Here is a 19,053-nt window from a genome sequence, read left to right as displayed (position 1 = left end):
TCACACTCCCATATCTCAAGCCAGAAACCTGAATGTCCTCCAATATCTCTGCCTTCTCCCTCACTCTCTACCTCCATTTCAACAGCAAATTCTTTCATATTTATATTCTAAATGTCTTTTGAAACCACCTACTTTTCTCCATCTCCACTGCCATAGCCTTGGTCTGAGTAATGTTCGTCTCTGAACTAGATCACTGTAATAACCTCCTCGCTGTTCTTTTTGTCTTCATTCGTGTCCCCCACAGTCTGCTCTTCAAATAACAGCCAAAGGTATTTTTCCAAAAACATAGGTGATTATATCTCCCCCTTACTGAAAATCCTCCAGCTGTGGGATTTTATTGGCTGAAATTGGAGTAGTACAGAGATTAGCAGGGTCCCTAGGTAAGGACGACATTGAAACTGGTGAAATGTTCCGTGTGTTTTTATGTGTGTGTTTTTGTGTGTGAATGCACATTGGAAATAACTCTAAGATATATTATTAAGTTAAAGGCAAAGTACAGAATAGTGAGCATACTGTATTTGCTTCACACACACATACACACTTCTATGTATATACTTATATGAGAGGATAAATGTTTTTCATCTGGATATCATCACTAAAATATTTTTTTGTTTTGCTCAGCACTTTTACTTTTTATTTTTTATTTTTTTATTATGGTTATTATTACAAAGGTCCCCCCCCCCCACCATTATTAATGTTTTCCTTTTTGGAGAGTAACCTGGTGGGGAGGAGGGTGACTATAGCTTTTCATTTTGAAGTGTTTGAATTTTCAAACCTCATACCTTTTTTAAAAAAGGTTTGCTGGAAAGTGCATATTAACTCACTTGTGTTTCTTTCTTTGTATTTCTGTGCATGAGAGAAACGCATGTAAGTGTTATATTTAAAAAAATTAATGACCTCTCATTGTTACTAAGGTAAAGGTCGAACTCTTTAACATAGCCTATATGGCACTTTGTGATCTGGCCCCTCCTAATCTTTCTAGTTCATAGCTTGCTCTTCTTCACCTCATATTCTATGCTCCACCCATACCACATTTCTGTCATTTTGTTAGTTTTCCAGGATACTATGAGCTTTTTTTTACGCCCAGCACTTATATGTTGTTCCATCCACCTTAAACACTCTTACCACTATTTTTTTCTTTCACTCATCATTGGATCTCAGTTTAGAATTCCTTTCCTCCAAGAAATTTCCCTTGATTTCTTTTGTTTCTGGGTTAGGTGTTCTTGCCATGTGCTCCCAATGCACACTGTATATTTAACAGTTAATTGAAATTGCTTGTTAACTGTCACTACCAGCCCTTCTTTTATCCTAATTTTTAATTGAATTTATTGAGGTGACATCAGTTTACAAAACCATACTGGTTTCAAGTGTAAAACTAAAAAAAAAAAATCATCTGCACACTGCTTTGTGCATCCATCGCCCCAAACAAAGTCTCTTTCAGTTTCCATTCCCCCTGCCTTTACCCAACTCCACCTACCCCCACCCCCCTTTCCCTCTGGCTATCACTATACTATTGTCTGTGTCTATGTTATATATATAGTGTGTGTGTGTGTGTGTGTGTGTGTGTGTATAAATTTTTAACATATATAAAATTTGTTCTCATACCAATACTCTTTTCATTCCCAGGGAACTGTGGTAGAAAATGCCACAATGGTTGTTGTCTTAACCACTGGCTGGAAGAAGTGTTCATCTCTACATGATATGATTTAAGGGACTGAAAAAACCCTTCCCTCCTTCCAAAAATTACAGCTTACTTTTTTGAAATTATACCCAGTACTGAGAACTACATTTCAGTTTCCACTATGCCACAACCCCATATATGACCTAAGGTGTGCTATCTTACTTCTTTGGCCTCAGTTGTCTCACTTGTAAAATGAGAACTGTGCATCAGCAGAGCTTTTATGTCCCTTCAAAGTATCCCATCCTATATTTCTATGACTCAGGCTTTTGGATTAGATCCCACAAGCCTCCAAAAAACATGTGCAGGTGTCTGAACACAAATACTCTGTGTTTGCAAGAATGACTTTACACAAGTTCACCATTTGGGAAAATGAATTATGCGCAATTTCACACTCTGGATCTCTACTGACATGTAGAAAACAAAGGCATTCTCACAATACAACTGCTCTTCCAGGAAATGCGAACATAATCAGAGCTCAGGGTATAACTCAAGCTGTAGCAGATGGGTCTCTTCTCAGCCGTACTTTTTAAGCTAGTTGATACATTCCTTTGGCTACTTATTATTTTGTTACAGTGAAAAAGAAAGTGGATTTCGGGGTGAGGTAGGCAGAATAATGCTATCCCCAAAGATGTTTATGTCTTAACGTCTGGAAACTGTTAATATGTTACATTACATTAAAAAATAGGAATTAGCCCTGGCTGGTGTGGCTCAGTGGATTGAGTGCCAGCCTGCGAACCGAAGGGTCGCCAGTTCCATTCCCACTTTAGGGCACATGCCTGGGTTGCAGGCCAGGTCCCCAGTAGGGGACGCACAAGAGACAACTACACATTGATGTCTCTCTCCCTCCCTTGCCCTCTGTTTAAAAATAAATAAATAAAATCTAAAAAGAAAAAGAAAAACAGGAATTAAGGTTGCAGATGGAATTATGGTTGCTAATGAGCTTAAATTTTATTTTTGTTTGTAACTTTTTTTTTATTGCTGTTCAAGTACAGTTGTCTCCATTTTCCTGCCACCACTTCCCCCACCCCCACCTCCCACCCTCAATCCTACCCCCCTTTGGCTTTATCTACAGATCCTTTATACATGTTTCTTGATGACCCTTCCCCTTATTTCTCCTGTTATCCCCCTCTGCCCTCCCCTTTGGTTCCTGTCAGTTTGTTCTTTATTTCATGTCTCTGGTTATATTTTGCTTGTTTGATTTGTTGGTAAGGTTCCACTTATAGGTGAGATCATATGGTATTGTCTTTCACCCCCTGGCTTATTTCACTTAGCATAATACTCTACAGGTCCATCCATGCTGCCCTGAAGGGAAGAAGTTCCTTCTTTCTTTCTGCTGCATAGTACTCCACTGTATAAATGTACCATAGTTTTTTTGTATCCACTCATTTACTGATGGGCTCTTAATTATTTTGCCCTGGCTGGTGTGGCTCAGTGGGTTGAGCGCTGGCCTGAGAATCGAGGGGTTGTCGGTTCAATTCCCAGTTGGGCACATGCTTAGGTTGCAGGCCAGATCCCCGGTCAGGGGTGTGTGAGAGACAACTGATCAATACATCAATGTTTCTTTCCCTCTCTTTCTCCCTTCCTTCCCCTCTCTCTAAAAATAAATAAATAAAATTAAAAAAATAAAACAAAATATAATTCTGAAATAATATTGAGTGGTCTCAATATTGTCATAAGAGTCCTTACAGTGGAGGAGTTTGAAAGCAGAGGAGAAGGTCAGAGTGATGAAGTGTCAGAAGGGCTCAACTGGATGCTGTTGGCTTTGAAGATGGAGGAAGAGAGCTATAAACCAGAGAATCCAGAGCTCTAGAAGTTGGAAAAGGCAAGTAAATGGATTGTTTTATACAGCCTCCATAAGAAATGTAGCCCTGTTGACACCTTGATTTTACCCAATGAAACCTCTTTTCAATTCCTATTAGAATTGTAAGGTAATAAAATGTATAATTTTAAGCAGCCAAGTTTTTGCTGATTTGTTGCAGCAGCAATAGGAAACTAATACAGCGGTCAATAGACTCAACTCTGATTCTTGCTATTGTCACATATTAGCTATGTGATATTCAGAAGATTTATTTACCTGTCTAAGATTTAAAGTCCTCATCTGTAAAATAAAGATAAACCACCTTGGGTGCTTACATCACAAGTAGCCTTGAAGACAAAATATAAGGTGGAATAGGTTTGTACAACAAAAACTTCATAAGAAAAATGAAAAAAGCAGAACAGGAAAAATAACTGCCATATATATGAGATAACTAATTACTATTCAGGATATACACACACGTATGTATACACACACACACACATATATTTGTTTCTGTCCAGAAGGTATCCAGCCATGTACTATGAAAAATAGAGACATTTATTGAAGAAGATATAAGATACAAGAAACATTGTCCATAGGGCAATAATGCCTCAGAGCCCTTCAGAGTAGGCACCTTGAGACCTCACACAGTTCTCCCAGTCACCATCAGCTGCCCCATCGTATTTTCCTGAATCTCACTGATGGTCTGAAATCTCTTCCCTTTCAAAGGTGATTTTACTTTTGGGAAAAGCCAGAAGTCACAGGGTGGCTAATCTGGGCTGTAGGGGAGCTGAGTCACCTGGGTGACTGATGTTTTGCCAAAAAACTCTGTACAAGATGTGATGTATGAGCGGGTGCATTGTTGTGATGAAGCTGCCAATCACCAGTTGTCCATAGCTGCAGCCCTCTGAATTATTCAAGTGGTTTCCACAGAGGAATGTTCAAGATTAATGCAAAATTTGATGCAGATTTGTTGCTCTACTCTCTCAGTCATTTTGAATGTGACAGCCACACAGTAAATACACACACTCACTCAACAGCATCTACCGCCCCCACTGACTAGTACAGTGAAATCGTCATTGTTCATGCATGCACATTCCAGTCCACTCTCTTTGGCTGCCAGGTTACATGGATGTCGTGCAAACCATTCTTGTTATATTAACAGTGACTGGATTTTTTCCAGACAGACGTGTGCGTGTGTGTGTGTGTGTGTGTGCGTGTGTGTGTGTGTGTTTTACATGAATAAAAAAGAAATCCTAAATGGAAAATAACCACAAGAACAGATGCTCAGACTCACAAGTAATCAGGGAAATGCAAATTGAAAATCAAAGCAACATATACTACCAGTTTTCACCAACCAACTCTATTGATTCACATTCTTAAAATATTTCAAAAATTGATAAAAGTGCATGTGAATATATGAGGAAAAAACCATCTTATACTCTAATGAGAACTATTTGTTGGTGGAACTACCATGGAGAAAAATTTGATAATATATACTAATATTTCAAAAGTATATACCTTATACCACAGCAATTCTTGCTCTTAGATATTCACCAAAATTGACACAGATGGACAAAGATGTTCATTGCAGCAGCATCTATCACAGCAATGACCTTGGGCAAATAATCTATGTTATCACAATATAATAAATTGTTATGCATCTGCTTAAGGCAAAAATTGGCACTTGCAAGATGGCTGCAGAGTAGGTGGGAGCTGTATTCACCTGCTCCCAGCTCTAAATGGGATTTACAGCTAAATTACAGAGAAATCAACCTGAATAACCCACTGAAGGCTAGCTGAACTGAAATATTATCAAGGATTTACAGAATAAGCCATATAGAGATTGGAAAAAAAAGGGTGAAAATGTAGGAAGGGCTGACCCCCACACCCATGTGTGGAAGCTGAGAAAACAGAGGGATATCCTGGCTGTAAAATTCCCTCCCTCCCTCCACCACCCCCAGGAGACATGAGGTCTCAACTCAACACAGAGAGCCCCAACCCAGAGCAACAGAGATGGGAAGAGAACGCATAGCATTTGCTGGTCAAAATCAGTGGGGATTCAGTCCACCTGGAAGAAAGAGAATCTTCTAGAGACCCAGGTGCCACCTTCCCAGGGTGGAGTGCTCCTATTGTTACAACATTAGCCTGGGAAGTGCACTGCCTGGTTTTCCAACTACTGGCAATACTACTCCATCATACTCATGTCTTGAAAAGGAGTCTGCCAGCTGCATCCATCAGAGAACTTTGGGGAGCATTTTTTTCCAGAGAAACTCCTGATGGAGACTCAAACAGTGATTTAACTGTGTAGCATTGGAAAGGGGAACATTCTTTCCCACTTCAAGTGCACAGCTGGCATCCTCCCACCTGTCAAAACCCTGGGCCTGCCCTGACAGTCTGTGGCCCTGCCCAGCTGTGTTCATTCATGCAGGGGTATCAGAGTGCTGCACAGAGCTGGGACTTTTGGAGCATTGTCTCCTGGGGAGGCTTCTGTATGAGAATCAAATGGATGGGTGCTGGGTTGTGTGACTGTATTGCGGGGGAGCCACTCCTATCTCGCCCGGAAACTCAGCCCGAGGCTCTCCCTGGAAGGGGAAGAAATGTCTGCCTTCCTCCTACAAGCTTGTCAACACCACAACCAGTGGGAGACAGTTTGGATCTCTTCCCCAAATCCTAGTAGCCTCAACCTGCTTAATTCAGTTCCATGGAGGCAGGGAGGCCTGCTCAAAGCCAGGACATTTGGAGTATGTTTCTCTCAGAGTCTACTGTCTGGGACCGAGATATAGTGCTTGGCCCCCTCCTGTGGACTCAGCCAGCACCACCACCAAAGGGAGACTCTTGATATGTCCATGGGAGCTACAGAGGCTCTGCCTTGCTGAGCATACTCCTGCAAGAGGGGAAGGCTGGCTGCACCCAACCTGAACCTGCAGCATGCTCCTCCTGAGGGAACCAGAGCTGGAGACTCTGGGACATGCTGAGTGCTTTGGCTCTGGAGTAGGGGCCACTTCCCCCTAATTGTGTGCCTGACCACTTGGTCTCCAAGATGTGGACCAACTTACCCTATCCTCCAGACGATGGCCACCTCAGCTTACTGAGCTCACAACCTGTGGAAAGGTATGTGGGTTCTGGTCAGCCTGAACCTGCTCTACATTCTTTTTCTCCAGAAGGCTCTAGAGAAACACCAGACAACCTCAAGTAGAGACAGAATAGCTGACAGGTGGAGGAGCATCTCAGGGACCCTCAGAACTTTTATAGATCTGCCCTCAGGTCTAAGCTGGAGGAATCCAACCATTGTATAATTATTGGCCCCTCCCCTGGACACTCAGGCCCAGTAAATGCAGACACAAACAGTGAATAGCATGGTAGTTCCAGACAGGTAATACAAGGCAAGTTACACGCAACATCTGATATCAACCTGGACCTGAACCCCACCCAAATGGACACAGAAACAACAGAACAAGTGACAGGCCTCAGACCACGCTGGAGCACAACACAATGAGCCACACAAACAGCACACTCAAAGAGGTAGTCTGGCAGTACCTAGACCCTGCTAAGAATGACTCCACCACAGGGGATAGCCCCTGCACAGCATCTCATACAAGATAATCGAGGTCCTTATGGTCAGACAGCTTGAACAGTTAACTTCATCCACTAAAGGGCCAAAACTCCATTTAAGACTCAACTACAACAGAAAGGTGTACGTAACCCCCAATAATCATTCCTGGAGCACTGAGCTCAGATGATTGTGCCCCTGAGCCAAACAAGACACATACAACATAAAGTCACCATAAAAAGTTTGGGAGTCATAGAAGATCTAGTTAATACATAGAGACAAAGTGGGGAGACAAAGAAATATGTCCCAAATGAAAGAACAAGATAAGTCCCCAGAAAAAAAAATGAAATGAAATGGAGGCAACCAAAATACCAGATGCAGAGTTGAAAACAATGATTATAAGGATGCTCAAGGAACTTAGGGGAAAAATGGACGATATCAGTGAGAACTTAAAGAAAAAACATAGTAAGCATTGAAAAGTACTTAGAAACCATAAAGAGAAACATTCATAAGTGAAGAATAAAATACTTAAAATGAAGAATAAAACAGAGGAAATCAAACTGTTCTGAAATCAAACTATACTACAAGGCCATTATCATCAAAACAAGCTGGTCCTGGCACAAGAACAGGCATATGGACGAATGGAATGGTGAGTCCAAAAATCAACCCACATCTTAATGGTCAATTAATATTTGACAAAGGAGGCAAGATCATACAATGGAGTAAAAACAGGCTCTTCAATAACTGGTATTGGAGAGAGAATCAAGAGGGCAGAGGAGTGAGTGGAAGTCATGCTGACCTCCTCCCAGGACCAACCTGGAATTACAACTAAATTGTGGAGAAATCACCTGGAACAAACAACTGAACAGTAGCAAGAGAGAAGCCTTAAAACCTCAGACAGACACAGGAATCGGCTTTAGCACAACTGAACTGGCAAGGAGTGTGGTAGAGACTTGAGAAGACATGTGGGATGCCCACAGGTGGCAGAACCAGAGGGATATTGAAATGGCCAGTTGGATCCCCCTGAAAAGAGCGGGGTCTAAACCATAAGCTGGGATCTCCAGCCTACAGCACCAGAGCCCAAAAAGTACACAGATAACACCCAGCTGTGAAAAGCGGCAGGGTTGTTCTCTGCCAGAGACAGGCAGCTGGAGATGCAAAGAGCTGTTTAAAGGGCCAACGCATAAATTTTTATTTGCAGCCATTTACCCTGGTGTCCGGCAAAGGTGGGGGCAGAGTGGGCTAGAGATGCCTGGGGAGAGACTGGGGAAGGAGGCTTTGGGGAGTGAACGGAGAGAGTAGTCAGCGGGATCCCAGTACTGACTCATCCCCTAGGCGGCAGCAGCCATCTGGCTCAGGCAGAGACCACTCCCTCTGAGTGGCAGCAGCCCAAAAGGCTAATAGCCGCACCCCAAGGAGGGACTCAGCCCTGCCCTGTAGTGTCTAAGCTGGCCTGCTGAGTGCAGAGTGGCAGCCACAGACAGTAGATCCCTGGCTAAAGGAGGCGCAGAATGGTCTGGAGACACTTAAGGAGAGATTGGAGACAGAGGCCTTGCGGAAAGAATGGAGAGAGTAGCTGGCAGGATCACGGCGCTGACTCCTCCCCGATACAGCAGCAGCCATCTGGCTCAGACAGACCATTCCCCTGAACAGCAGCAGCCAGAGAACCCAATAACCCCGCCTCCAGGGGGGACTCCGCCCCACCCAATGATGTCACTAAGCTGGCCTACTGAGTGCAGAGTAACTAGCTTAACAGCTGAAGGAGACAGCCACAGACAGTAGATTCCTAGAAGTCTAAAACAAACTGCCTAAGGTCAGACAGGGACAACATCTGACATCATCAGAGGAAGATCCAGAAAGTAAAAACAGCAGTGTCCTACCATAGAAGTTCACACCACAAAGTCTGGAAATCAAGACAGATCAATTTAAGAAACAGAAGCAAAAGAGAGCCTTACAAATAATGGGAAGACAAAGAAACATCCCCCATTCGAAGGAAAAGGAGGAATCCCAACAAGGACAACTAAATGAAATAGAGGCAAGTAAACTATCAGATATTGAGTTCAAAACAATGGTTCTAAGGAAGTTCAATGAGCTCAGTGAGCTCAGAGAGAATTACCAAAAACTACAGGGAAACTACGAGGACCTTACTGCAAACTATATCAGCATGAAAAAGGACATAGAAACTGTCAATAAGAGACAAAAGTAAATGAAGAATACAATTTCTGAGATGAAGAACACAGTAGAGGGAATCAAAAGCAGGCTAGATGAAGGAGAGGATCAAATCAGCGAGCTGGAAGGCAAAGTAGAATAAAGCTCCCAGAAAGAGCAAGGAAAGGAAAAACGACTCAAAAAGAATGAAGAGGCATTGAGGGAAATGCAGGACATCCTGAAATGTAATAGTATCCATATAATGGGATACCAGAAGGAGAATAAGAGGGGCAAGGGATAGAGAACCTGTCTGAAAAAGTAACGATGGAAAACTTACCTAATTGGAGGAGAGAAAGTCACAAAAGTCCAGGAAGCACAGAGGGTCCCATTCAAGAGGAATCCAATGAGGCCCATTCCAGGACACATCATCATTAAAATGGCAAATATCAAAGACAGAGAATCCTAAAGCAAGCAAGGGAGAAAGAGGTAGTAACATATAAGAGAGCCCCAATACAGCTAGCATCTGACTTCTCAACAGAAGCACTGCAAGCTAGAAGAGACCAGCAAGACATATTCCAAGTCATGAAAAGCAAAAGTCTGCAACCAAGACTGCTCTACCCAGCAAGGCTCGCCATTAAAATGGAATGCAAAATAAGGAGATTCCCCGAAAAAAGAGGCTAAAAGAATACACCTCCACCAAACCATCACTGCCAAATATGCTAAAGGGACTGCTTTAAGAAGATGAGGAAAAAGGGTCTATGAATAACCAGTTCCCTTTACAGTCGCCAATACTTGATTTTACCAATACTTTTAATATTTATTAATCTGAGTGTGACAATGATGTGTTATTTTAACTGTTCTTTTATTATTTGTTGAAACTAAACCTGTTTTTGTATACTTCTTGCTTATTTCTATTATTTTTAAAAGCTTTAAATGACTTTTTGGTATTCTTTGTCCATTTTTTGATTAAATATTTATAAAAATTTTCCCCTAAAAAAACACCACTAACTCTTTTTTAGATATTTTGCAAATATTTTCCTATTCTATTACTTGTCCTTTAACTTTTTTAATATGTACATTACTATATAGTTTTAAATGTTTAATATAGTCATATTGTCAATATTTTACTTTATAGCTTCTGGGTTTGAATATGTTACTTCAGGGTAAGAAAAATATTATTTTGTATTTTATCCTAGAACTCCTTAGATTTTTCATGTTGGTTTTTAACTCACCTGAATATTTCTTGTATAATGTGTGAAATAAGGCTCTACATTTGTTTTATTTCAAGTAATAGTGGTCCATGCACCTTATTTGGTGAATAAGCCTTATTTTCCCCACTGATTTGAAATATCAATGGAATCATATGTTACATTGTTAGACAGATATATACATTTGTTTCTAGAATGCTCATTTTATGTTATTGATCTACTTGTTTATTTCTGTGCTGGTGTCATGTTGTTTTAATTGCTGAGACTTTATAATGGTTCAACTACTTAATATTTTATAATGAATCTAGAAATTTTAAAAAATAAATAAATATATAAAATCTGCCTTTAAAAAAAAAAGAAAGAAGGAACTCCTACCTTTTGCAACAACATGGATGAAACTGGAGAATACTATTCTAAGTGAAATAAGCCAGTTGGTGAAAGACAAATACCATATGATCTCACCTGTAAGTGGAATCTATTCAACAAAATAACCTAATGAACAAAATAAACCACAAGCATGGAAACATGGAGCAGACTGAAAGTCTGAGGGGATGGGGAAGGAGGACAATGGCAGAAAGAAGGAGAAGGGACTGAACAAACAACATGTATGAATGACCCATGGACATGGACAACAGAGTGGGAATTGACTGTGGGGGAAGGGATGGGTGGAGGAGGGCAAAGGGGGAAAAATTGAGACAACTGTAATAGAATAAACATGACTTAAAAATAAAATAAATGGTACTGGGAAAATTGGACAGGTACATGCCAAAAAAAAAAAAAAAGAAGAAGAAGAAACTACACCATCAACTTACATCATACACAAGAATAAACTCAAAATAGATAAAATACTGAAATGTAAGTAGTGAAAGTATAAAAATCCTAGAAGAAAACATAGGCAGTAAAATTTCAGATAGCTCTTATAGCAATATTTTTGCTGATATATCACCTAGGGCAGGAGAAACAAGGTAAAATATAAACAAATTGGACTACATCAAATTAAAAACTTCTACACAGATAAAGAAACCATCATCAAAATAAAAATGGTACCCACTGTATGGGAAAACATATTTGCCAATGATAAATCTAATAAGGGATTAATTTCAAAAAAATATTTAACCAATTTATATAACTCAACACCAGGAAGACATACAATCCAATTTTTAAAAAGAGCAAAGGATCTGAATAGACATTCTTCCTAAGAAGATATACAGAGGAACAAGAGACATATGAAAATATTAACATCACTAATCAGAGAGATGTAAATTAAAGCAACAATGAGATATCAGATAGCTGTCAAAATGGCTACCATCAATAAATCAATAAATAACAAGTCCTGGCAAGGATATGGAGAAAGAGGAACCCTCATACACTGTTAGTGGAAATGTAGACTGGTGAAACCACTGTAGAAAACAATATTGAGTTTCCTCTCAAAACTAAAAATGGAACTGCCATTTTACCTAGTTATCCCACTTCTGGGAATATATCCTCAGAATCTTGAAACGCCAATTTGAAAGAATATAAGCACACCTGTGTTTATAACAGCATTATTTACAACAGCCAATATTTGTAAACTGCCCAAGTGTCCATCAGTAGATGACTGAATAAAAAATCTGTGGTACAAAAACACTTAAATATAAGTCGTGACACCATAAAAGTCTTAAAGGAGAACATAGGCAGGAAACTCTCAGATATCCCACATAGCAATATTTTCACTGATATGTCCCGTAGAGCAAGGGACAAAGGGAAAGAATAAACAAGTGGGACCTCATCAAAATAAAGCTTCTTCACGGCTAAAGAAAACATCAGCAAAATGAAAAGGGAACCAACCAACCATATAGGAAAATATCTTTGCCAATGATACCTCAGACAGGGGTTTGATCTCCAAAATATATAAAGAACTCATATGACTCTACCCCAGGAAGACAAACAACCCAATTAAATAATGGGCAAAGGAACTGAACAGACACTTCTCCAAGGAGGATATACACAGGGCCCAGACACATATGAAGGGATGCTCAGCATCACAAGCCATCAGAGAAATGCAATTTAAAACCACCATGAGATACCACTTCACAACTGTCAGAATGACCATCATAAACAAATCAACAAACAACTGGTGCTGGTGAAGCTGTGGAGAAAAGGAAACCCTAGTGCACTGTTGGTGGGAATGCAGACTGGTGCAGCCATTGTGGAAAACACTATGGAATTTCCTCAGAAAACTAAAAATGAAACTGCCTTTTCACAATTTCAGTGCTGGGATTATACCTTAAGAACCCTCCAAGACCAGTGCAAAAGAACCTATGCACCCCAATGTTCATAGCAGCGCAGTCTATAATAGCCAAGTGCTGGAAACAACCTAAGTGCCCAGCAGTAAATAAATGGATAAAAAAAAAAACAACTGTGGTACATTTACACAATTGAATACTATGCAACAGAAAGAAAAAAAGAACTCCTGGCCTTCACGATAGCATGGATGGAACTGGAGGGCATGATGTTCAGTGACATAAGCCAGGTGGTGAAAAACAAATACCATACGATGTCACTTATAAGTAGAACCTAACCAACAAAACAAACAAGTGAGCAGAACAGAACCAAAGACATGGAAATGAAGAACATACTTACAGTAGACAGAGGGGAGGAGGGAGAGGGATAATGGGCAAAACAAGTGGAAGGGTCTTCAAGAAACATGTATAAAGGAAAGAATAAACAAGTGGGCCCTCATCAAAATAAGAAGCTTCTGCACGGCTAAAGAAAACATCAGGAAAATGAAAAGGGAGCCAACCCTATGGGAAAATATATTTGCTAATGATACATCAGATAGAGGTTTGATCTCCAAGATATATAAAGAACTCAGATGACTCCACTCCAAGACAAACGATCCAATCAAAAAATGGGCAAAGGACCTGGGCAGATGCTTTTCCAAAGAAGAGATACAGAGGGCCCAGAGGCATTTGAAAGGATGCTCGGCATCACTAGCCATCAGAGAAATGCAGATCAAAACCACCATGAGGTACCACCTCACACCAGTCAGAATGGCCATCATAAACAAATCCACTAACGACAGGTGCTGGCGAGGCTGTGGAGAAAAGGGAACCCTAGTACACTGCTGGTGGGAATGCAGACTGGTGCAGGCATTGTGGAAAGCCATGTGGAATTTCCTCAAAAAGCTGAAAATGGAACTGCCTTTTGATCCAGCGATTCCCCTGCTGGGACTATACCCTAAGAATCCCAAAACGCCAATTCAAAAACCTATGCACCCCAATGTTCGTAGCAGCACAATTGACAATAACCAAGTGCTGGAAGCAACCTAAATGCCCATCAGTAGATGATTGGATCAAAAAGTAATGGTACATTTACACAATGGAATACTACAGAGCAGAAAGGAAAAAAAAAAAAAAAACTACTACCCTTCGCGACAGCATGGATGGAACTAGAGAGCATTATGCTAAGCAAAATAAGCCAGGGAGCAAAAGACAAATACCATATGACCTCACCTATAAGCGGAACCTAACCAACAATACAAAGAGGCAAGGAAAATAAGACCAGCAACACTGAAAGGAAAAGAAGCGAACAGAGACAAGAGGGATGGAGGGAGGGGAGGACAGGGGAATAGGAAGGGAAGGGGAAAGTCAAGGAACATATAGCAAAGTCTCATGGACAAAACCAAAGGGGAAGGATTGAGGGAGGGAGGCGGGGAGGGGACAAGGGAAAGTGGTGGGGGGAAGGCAGAGACAAATGTATTTGAAAAAAATAAATAAAGAAATCTTAGAAAGCCCCCCAAAAATAAAATAAAATAAAATAAAATAAATAAAAAATAAAAAAAACACCTGGAGAAAAAAAATTAATTTTTACCTATTTATTTCACAATTCTGTCAACATGAATCTAAACTAATTAAATATAATAAAATTTGGAATTGTAACTTAATGATGCTCTTACAAGCTCTTCTAAAGAAAGTGCCTCAAAAATGTCCCCTATATACAATTTGCTCTTTTATCCAGTACAGACTGAAAATCTGGGTAGGAATAATTTTAAGTCCATAATTTAAAAACAAAACAAAACAATTTCTACCTCCACCATCCACATCATTTTGAAAACAAGTTCCAGTTTTCAAAATTGCTGGGAAAACAAGCTCCAATTTTCTCTATTGCTGGGAAAAGAAAAGCACCAATTGAACTGCATTTATACTTATTTCATTTCTAAATTATCAATCTGGATTAAAACAGTTGGGTGTCCATATAATAAACTCAATAGTTGCCAAAATGATATTTCACAAAATATAATAACTGTTTACAGTTATTATAACTGGAACACAACGTATTGTGGACTGGAATGTGCATGAGTGAACAATGACAACTTCACTGCACTAGTCAGTGGGGGTAGTAGACGCCATTGAGTGAGCATGTGTACTGTGTGGCCATCGCATTCAAGATGACTGAGTAAACGTTTCAACAAATCTGCATCAAGCTTTGCATTAAGCTTGAACCTTCCTCCATGGAAACTATTCGGATGATTCAGAAGGCTGCAGCTATGGGCAACTGGTGATTCGCAGCTTCATAACAATGCGCCTGCTCATACATCACATCTTGTGCAGAATTTTTTGGCAAAACGTCAAATAACCCAGGTGACTCAGCCCTGCTACAGCCCAGATTTGGTACCCTGTAACTTCTGGCTTTTCCCAAAACTAAAATCACCTTTGAAAGAGAAGAGATTTTAGACTGTCGATGAGATTCAGGAAAATACAACAGGGCACCTGATGGCGACTGGGAGAGCTGTGTGAGATCCCATGGTGCCTACTTTGAAGGGGCCTAAGGCGTCATTGTCCTATATACAATGTTCTTATATCTTGTATCTTCTTCAATAAATGTCTTTTTCTCATTAAAAAAAAAGAAGCATGTATAAAGGATCCATGGACAAAGACAACAGGTGGGGAGGGTTGAATGTGGGAGGTGAGGGTGGGTGGGGCAGGGGAGAGTAATGGGGGGAAAATGGGGACAGCTGTAACTGAATAACAATAAAAAAAGAAAAAAATCTGTGGTACATTTACACCATGAAATACTACTCAGAATTAAAAAAGAAGAAACCCTTTTTACACAGCATGAATGAACCTGGAGATTATTATGCGATGTGAAATACACCAGTCAGAGAAAGACAAATGGCATATGATCTCACTCATATGTAGAATCTAATGAACAAAATAAACTGAGGAACAAAATAGAAACAGAGGCATGGATATGTGGAACAGACTGACAGCTATAAGAGGGGCAAGGTAGTGGGTACTAGATGAAAGAATGGGAAGGGATTAACCACAGAACATACATGTATGATCCATGGACACAGAAATCAGTATGGTGCAGGCCAGAGGGAAGAAGGGGTGGGGGCTGGGTTGAGGTGGGCAAAAGGGGTGGGAAATGGGGACATCAATAATAAAAATAAAGAAAAAATAAAAATAAATCGGCAGAAAAAAAGAAGCATGTTCTCTTTTTTGTTGTTGTAGTAGCTGTGGAATGACCTCCGTTATGTGAAATAGGAGAATGAAGGAGAAACATAATCTAAGATGAATCAGTCAGTATCTAATTTCATTGAGAAAGAAATTGTGAATAAATATTTCTTAGTTCACTTCATATTGTTGGTCTCATTCAGAGTAATATTTAGACATGTGAACTAACCAATATCTAAATTGAGTTTATATATGGACATCAATGGCTTTCATATTTTGTTGGTGCAAGTGGTGATTTTGGTAGATTAAAAGGGACTATCAGATTTTCCTTCTAATTTTTTTAGGAAGGAAAACCAAAATTTCAACTGCTTGTTTTTTAATATTGTATTGATGTGTTAAAATTGTATGTCCATGGGCATACTGAATATTTAAGCAAATGGTATATGCCACCCACAAAATAGATTAATGGTTTCTGGTCTAAAAAGATGACAATTTCTTTATTATCACAAAATTAAAACAGATGTCTGGTCATTTCTCAATGTGATTGCCCCCTTTTCTGAATCCTGATAAAAATCTGTGCTGCTCACTTAGCATTTATCAGCTGCTGCTTTTCAAAACTAGTCATCTAGTTCTTATGTTTATATATCTAACTTACTTTCCTGATCTGTTAGCTCCACAAAGGATTTTTGACAGATAAGCTCATTCCTCAAGTGCCTTTACAGCTGGTAAAAACAAGTTTGTTAAGTCCCGATTCACATTTCCCAAGTTTCAACTGGAGGGATACTGAGTATACAGTTTCTTACTTGTTAGAACCTAGGTTTATTCATATTTGTGGCACGATATAAAGCTTCATTTAGAGTAATTGATAATGTAATGTTTTTTTTTAGTTTTTTTATATCTCTTATGTGTGAAATTTTTTAATGAAAAGTTTTACTTTGCCTATTCTGTAAGATTCTGAGTAAAAACACTTATTTTAAGACATTTCAAGTATGATGATTATACACCTTATAAGCATGCTAAAACAGTGCAGATCTAAATCATTAAATCATGTTTAGTCACCACCTATGGAAATAATTACAACATTGCTATTCTAGACAATATTCTGCATACAAATTTCTTTAGAGTTTCATTTTATGAAACACCTAGTTAAATATACTCTTATCCCCATGGACCTATAAAATTAAACTGTAGTGTATTTTGGTTTATTTATGAAAATTACCCACACTAGATTATCCACAAGATAAAGCCTCCTCCCCAAAACTGCTCATAATTACTTCTAACAAGAAAGACCTGAAAGAAGGTCAGAGCTCAGGTCTGAACATAATGAGGCATGTGTGAGGGGTATATTTCTAAATAAATGTATTTTCTACATGTCCAAGTCACATCTAAGGGAGGGAGGGAGGGGGCAAGGGGAAGTCGTGGGGGGAAGGCAGAGACAAATGTATTTGAAAAAATAAATTAATTAATTAAAAAATATTAAAAAATTTAAAGCCATTAAAAATAAAATAATTAATTGTAAAACTTTGAAAAAATAGTTTTTAATAAACATTTCATTCTTCCTGTAGGATATTTTTAATTTTTAGATATAGAAACTATGACTTATTTATCTCTGCATTCCATTCACAGTTTTTAACTTTCAAAATATACTTAAAAATATATGCTGGATTCAACACTGAAAGAAAAAGAAACCAACAGAGACAAGAGGGAAGGAGAGGGGGGGCGGGGAAAAGGAAGGGAAGGGGAAAGTCAAGGAACATATAACAAGGACTCATAGACAAAACCACAGGGAAAGAACTCAGGGAGGGAGGGAGGGATGGGGCAAGGGAAAGTGGTGGGGGGTAGGCAGAGACAAATGTATTTGAAAAACTAAATAAAAAAATAAAATTAAAAAAATTTCCATTGCATTTGTATGATTCAAGAATCATAAAAATATTCATCATAATACACAATCTCACTCATGGAAATGTATCCTAAAATAAAATCAACAACTATTAATGTGAAAAAAACATATATGCTGGATTCAGTCAACATTCATTGAGGATCCACTATGTGTAACATATTTTTCTAAAAATTTGGAGGAAGGATGGGGTAGGCTATAGTTGTAGTCTTCCAGGAGCTTCCAAATTAGTGGAAGAGATCAAAATGTATGTACCTTGTGAAGCATTCTGTGCTTAGTGCAATAATAAAAGTACATTTATTGACTTTAGTCTACTCTTTTGGATTAATTTTACCTCTTTTCCCTTCCAGTGGTTCCCATAATGGAGAGTTGATGGTATGTGAAATTTTTAAACAACCTAACTGTATGCTGTTTTTATTTTAGGTGCCAGCAATAAAAATTGAGAATGTCAGAATCTACCCTGACGAGTTCCAGAGAATGATGGCTGAAATGCAAGAGATGAGAGAGAAGCAGAGAAATATGAATGCCAAATTTACAGAACTGAAGAAGTGAGTGTTTATCAAGATTTCCAATGCTTGTTTCCAAGGTTTTTAAGGTTGATTGACTCTGAGTTGAGAAACTGAACTCTTGTTTTCCATGGCACATTAGTGAGGTTTCTTTTAAGTAAAACCATAGCACTGAATCACTTTAGTGTTTGGACTCCTGTTAGGGTTTCAATGGCATGGATCATATAACTCTGGCTGACTAGCAGACCACTCTGTAAATCAGAAATAAGGGCACCAGCATCCAAGAATGACCATGCAGACATGAGTAATATAGCAGATAGCAGTTTCCACTTGACACTAGAGAAACAGAAAAAGATGTTAGATATATAGGTTCAGTATTTAACTACTCTGAGCTACATTCTTGGCTTATTTGCTAATTCTTGGTGAGTCCAAGGATATCCTATGATTCCTTTCTTTGGTCTATTTTTTTACTTGGTCTATAAAATTGGTTCTTTAAGATATTTTCCAGTGCTCTATAAGGAACCAAAGAGTACATATTACAGCAGACAATGGTTCTAATATTAAGATCTTTGATCCGGCAGTAGTGTTTAAAGACAATATTCAAATAGTTCAATCATTGCACAATAATACTTGTGAGAAAAGTTTATAATCCATTATTTACCTTAGAGAAATAACGTACATATGTTCCAGCAAGTGTTCATTAATATTCAGTATAGACCTGACTGGTGTGGCTCAATGTGTTGGCTATAGTCCCACAAATTCAGGTCACCAGTTCACTTCCCAGTAAGGGCACATGCTTGGGTTGAGGGCCAGGACCCCAGTTA

General features: G+C 39.2%; 1 non-coding gene across 1 annotated transcript; it reads left to right on the top strand.

Annotated features, from left to right (window-relative positions):
* Positions 1–312: 312 nt before the first annotated feature.
* Positions 313–421, top strand: LOC129071145 (U6 spliceosomal RNA). Its single transcript, XR_008529213.1, has one exon. It is a non-coding gene; the product is annotated as a U6 spliceosomal RNA (small nuclear RNA).
* The last annotated feature ends 18,632 nt before the right edge of the window (positions 422–19,053 follow it).

Source organism: Pteronotus mesoamericanus, unplaced genomic scaffold, assembly GCF_021234165.1.
Source record: "Pteronotus mesoamericanus isolate MK-2021 breed Mesoamerican mustached bat unplaced genomic scaffold, CSHL_Meso_final contig_256, whole genome shotgun sequence".
Classification (NCBI taxonomy): Eukaryota; Metazoa; Chordata; class Mammalia; order Chiroptera; family Mormoopidae; genus Pteronotus; species Pteronotus mesoamericanus.
Note: the sequence above shows the minus strand (reverse complement) of the source record. Positions and strands in the feature narration are given on the sequence as shown.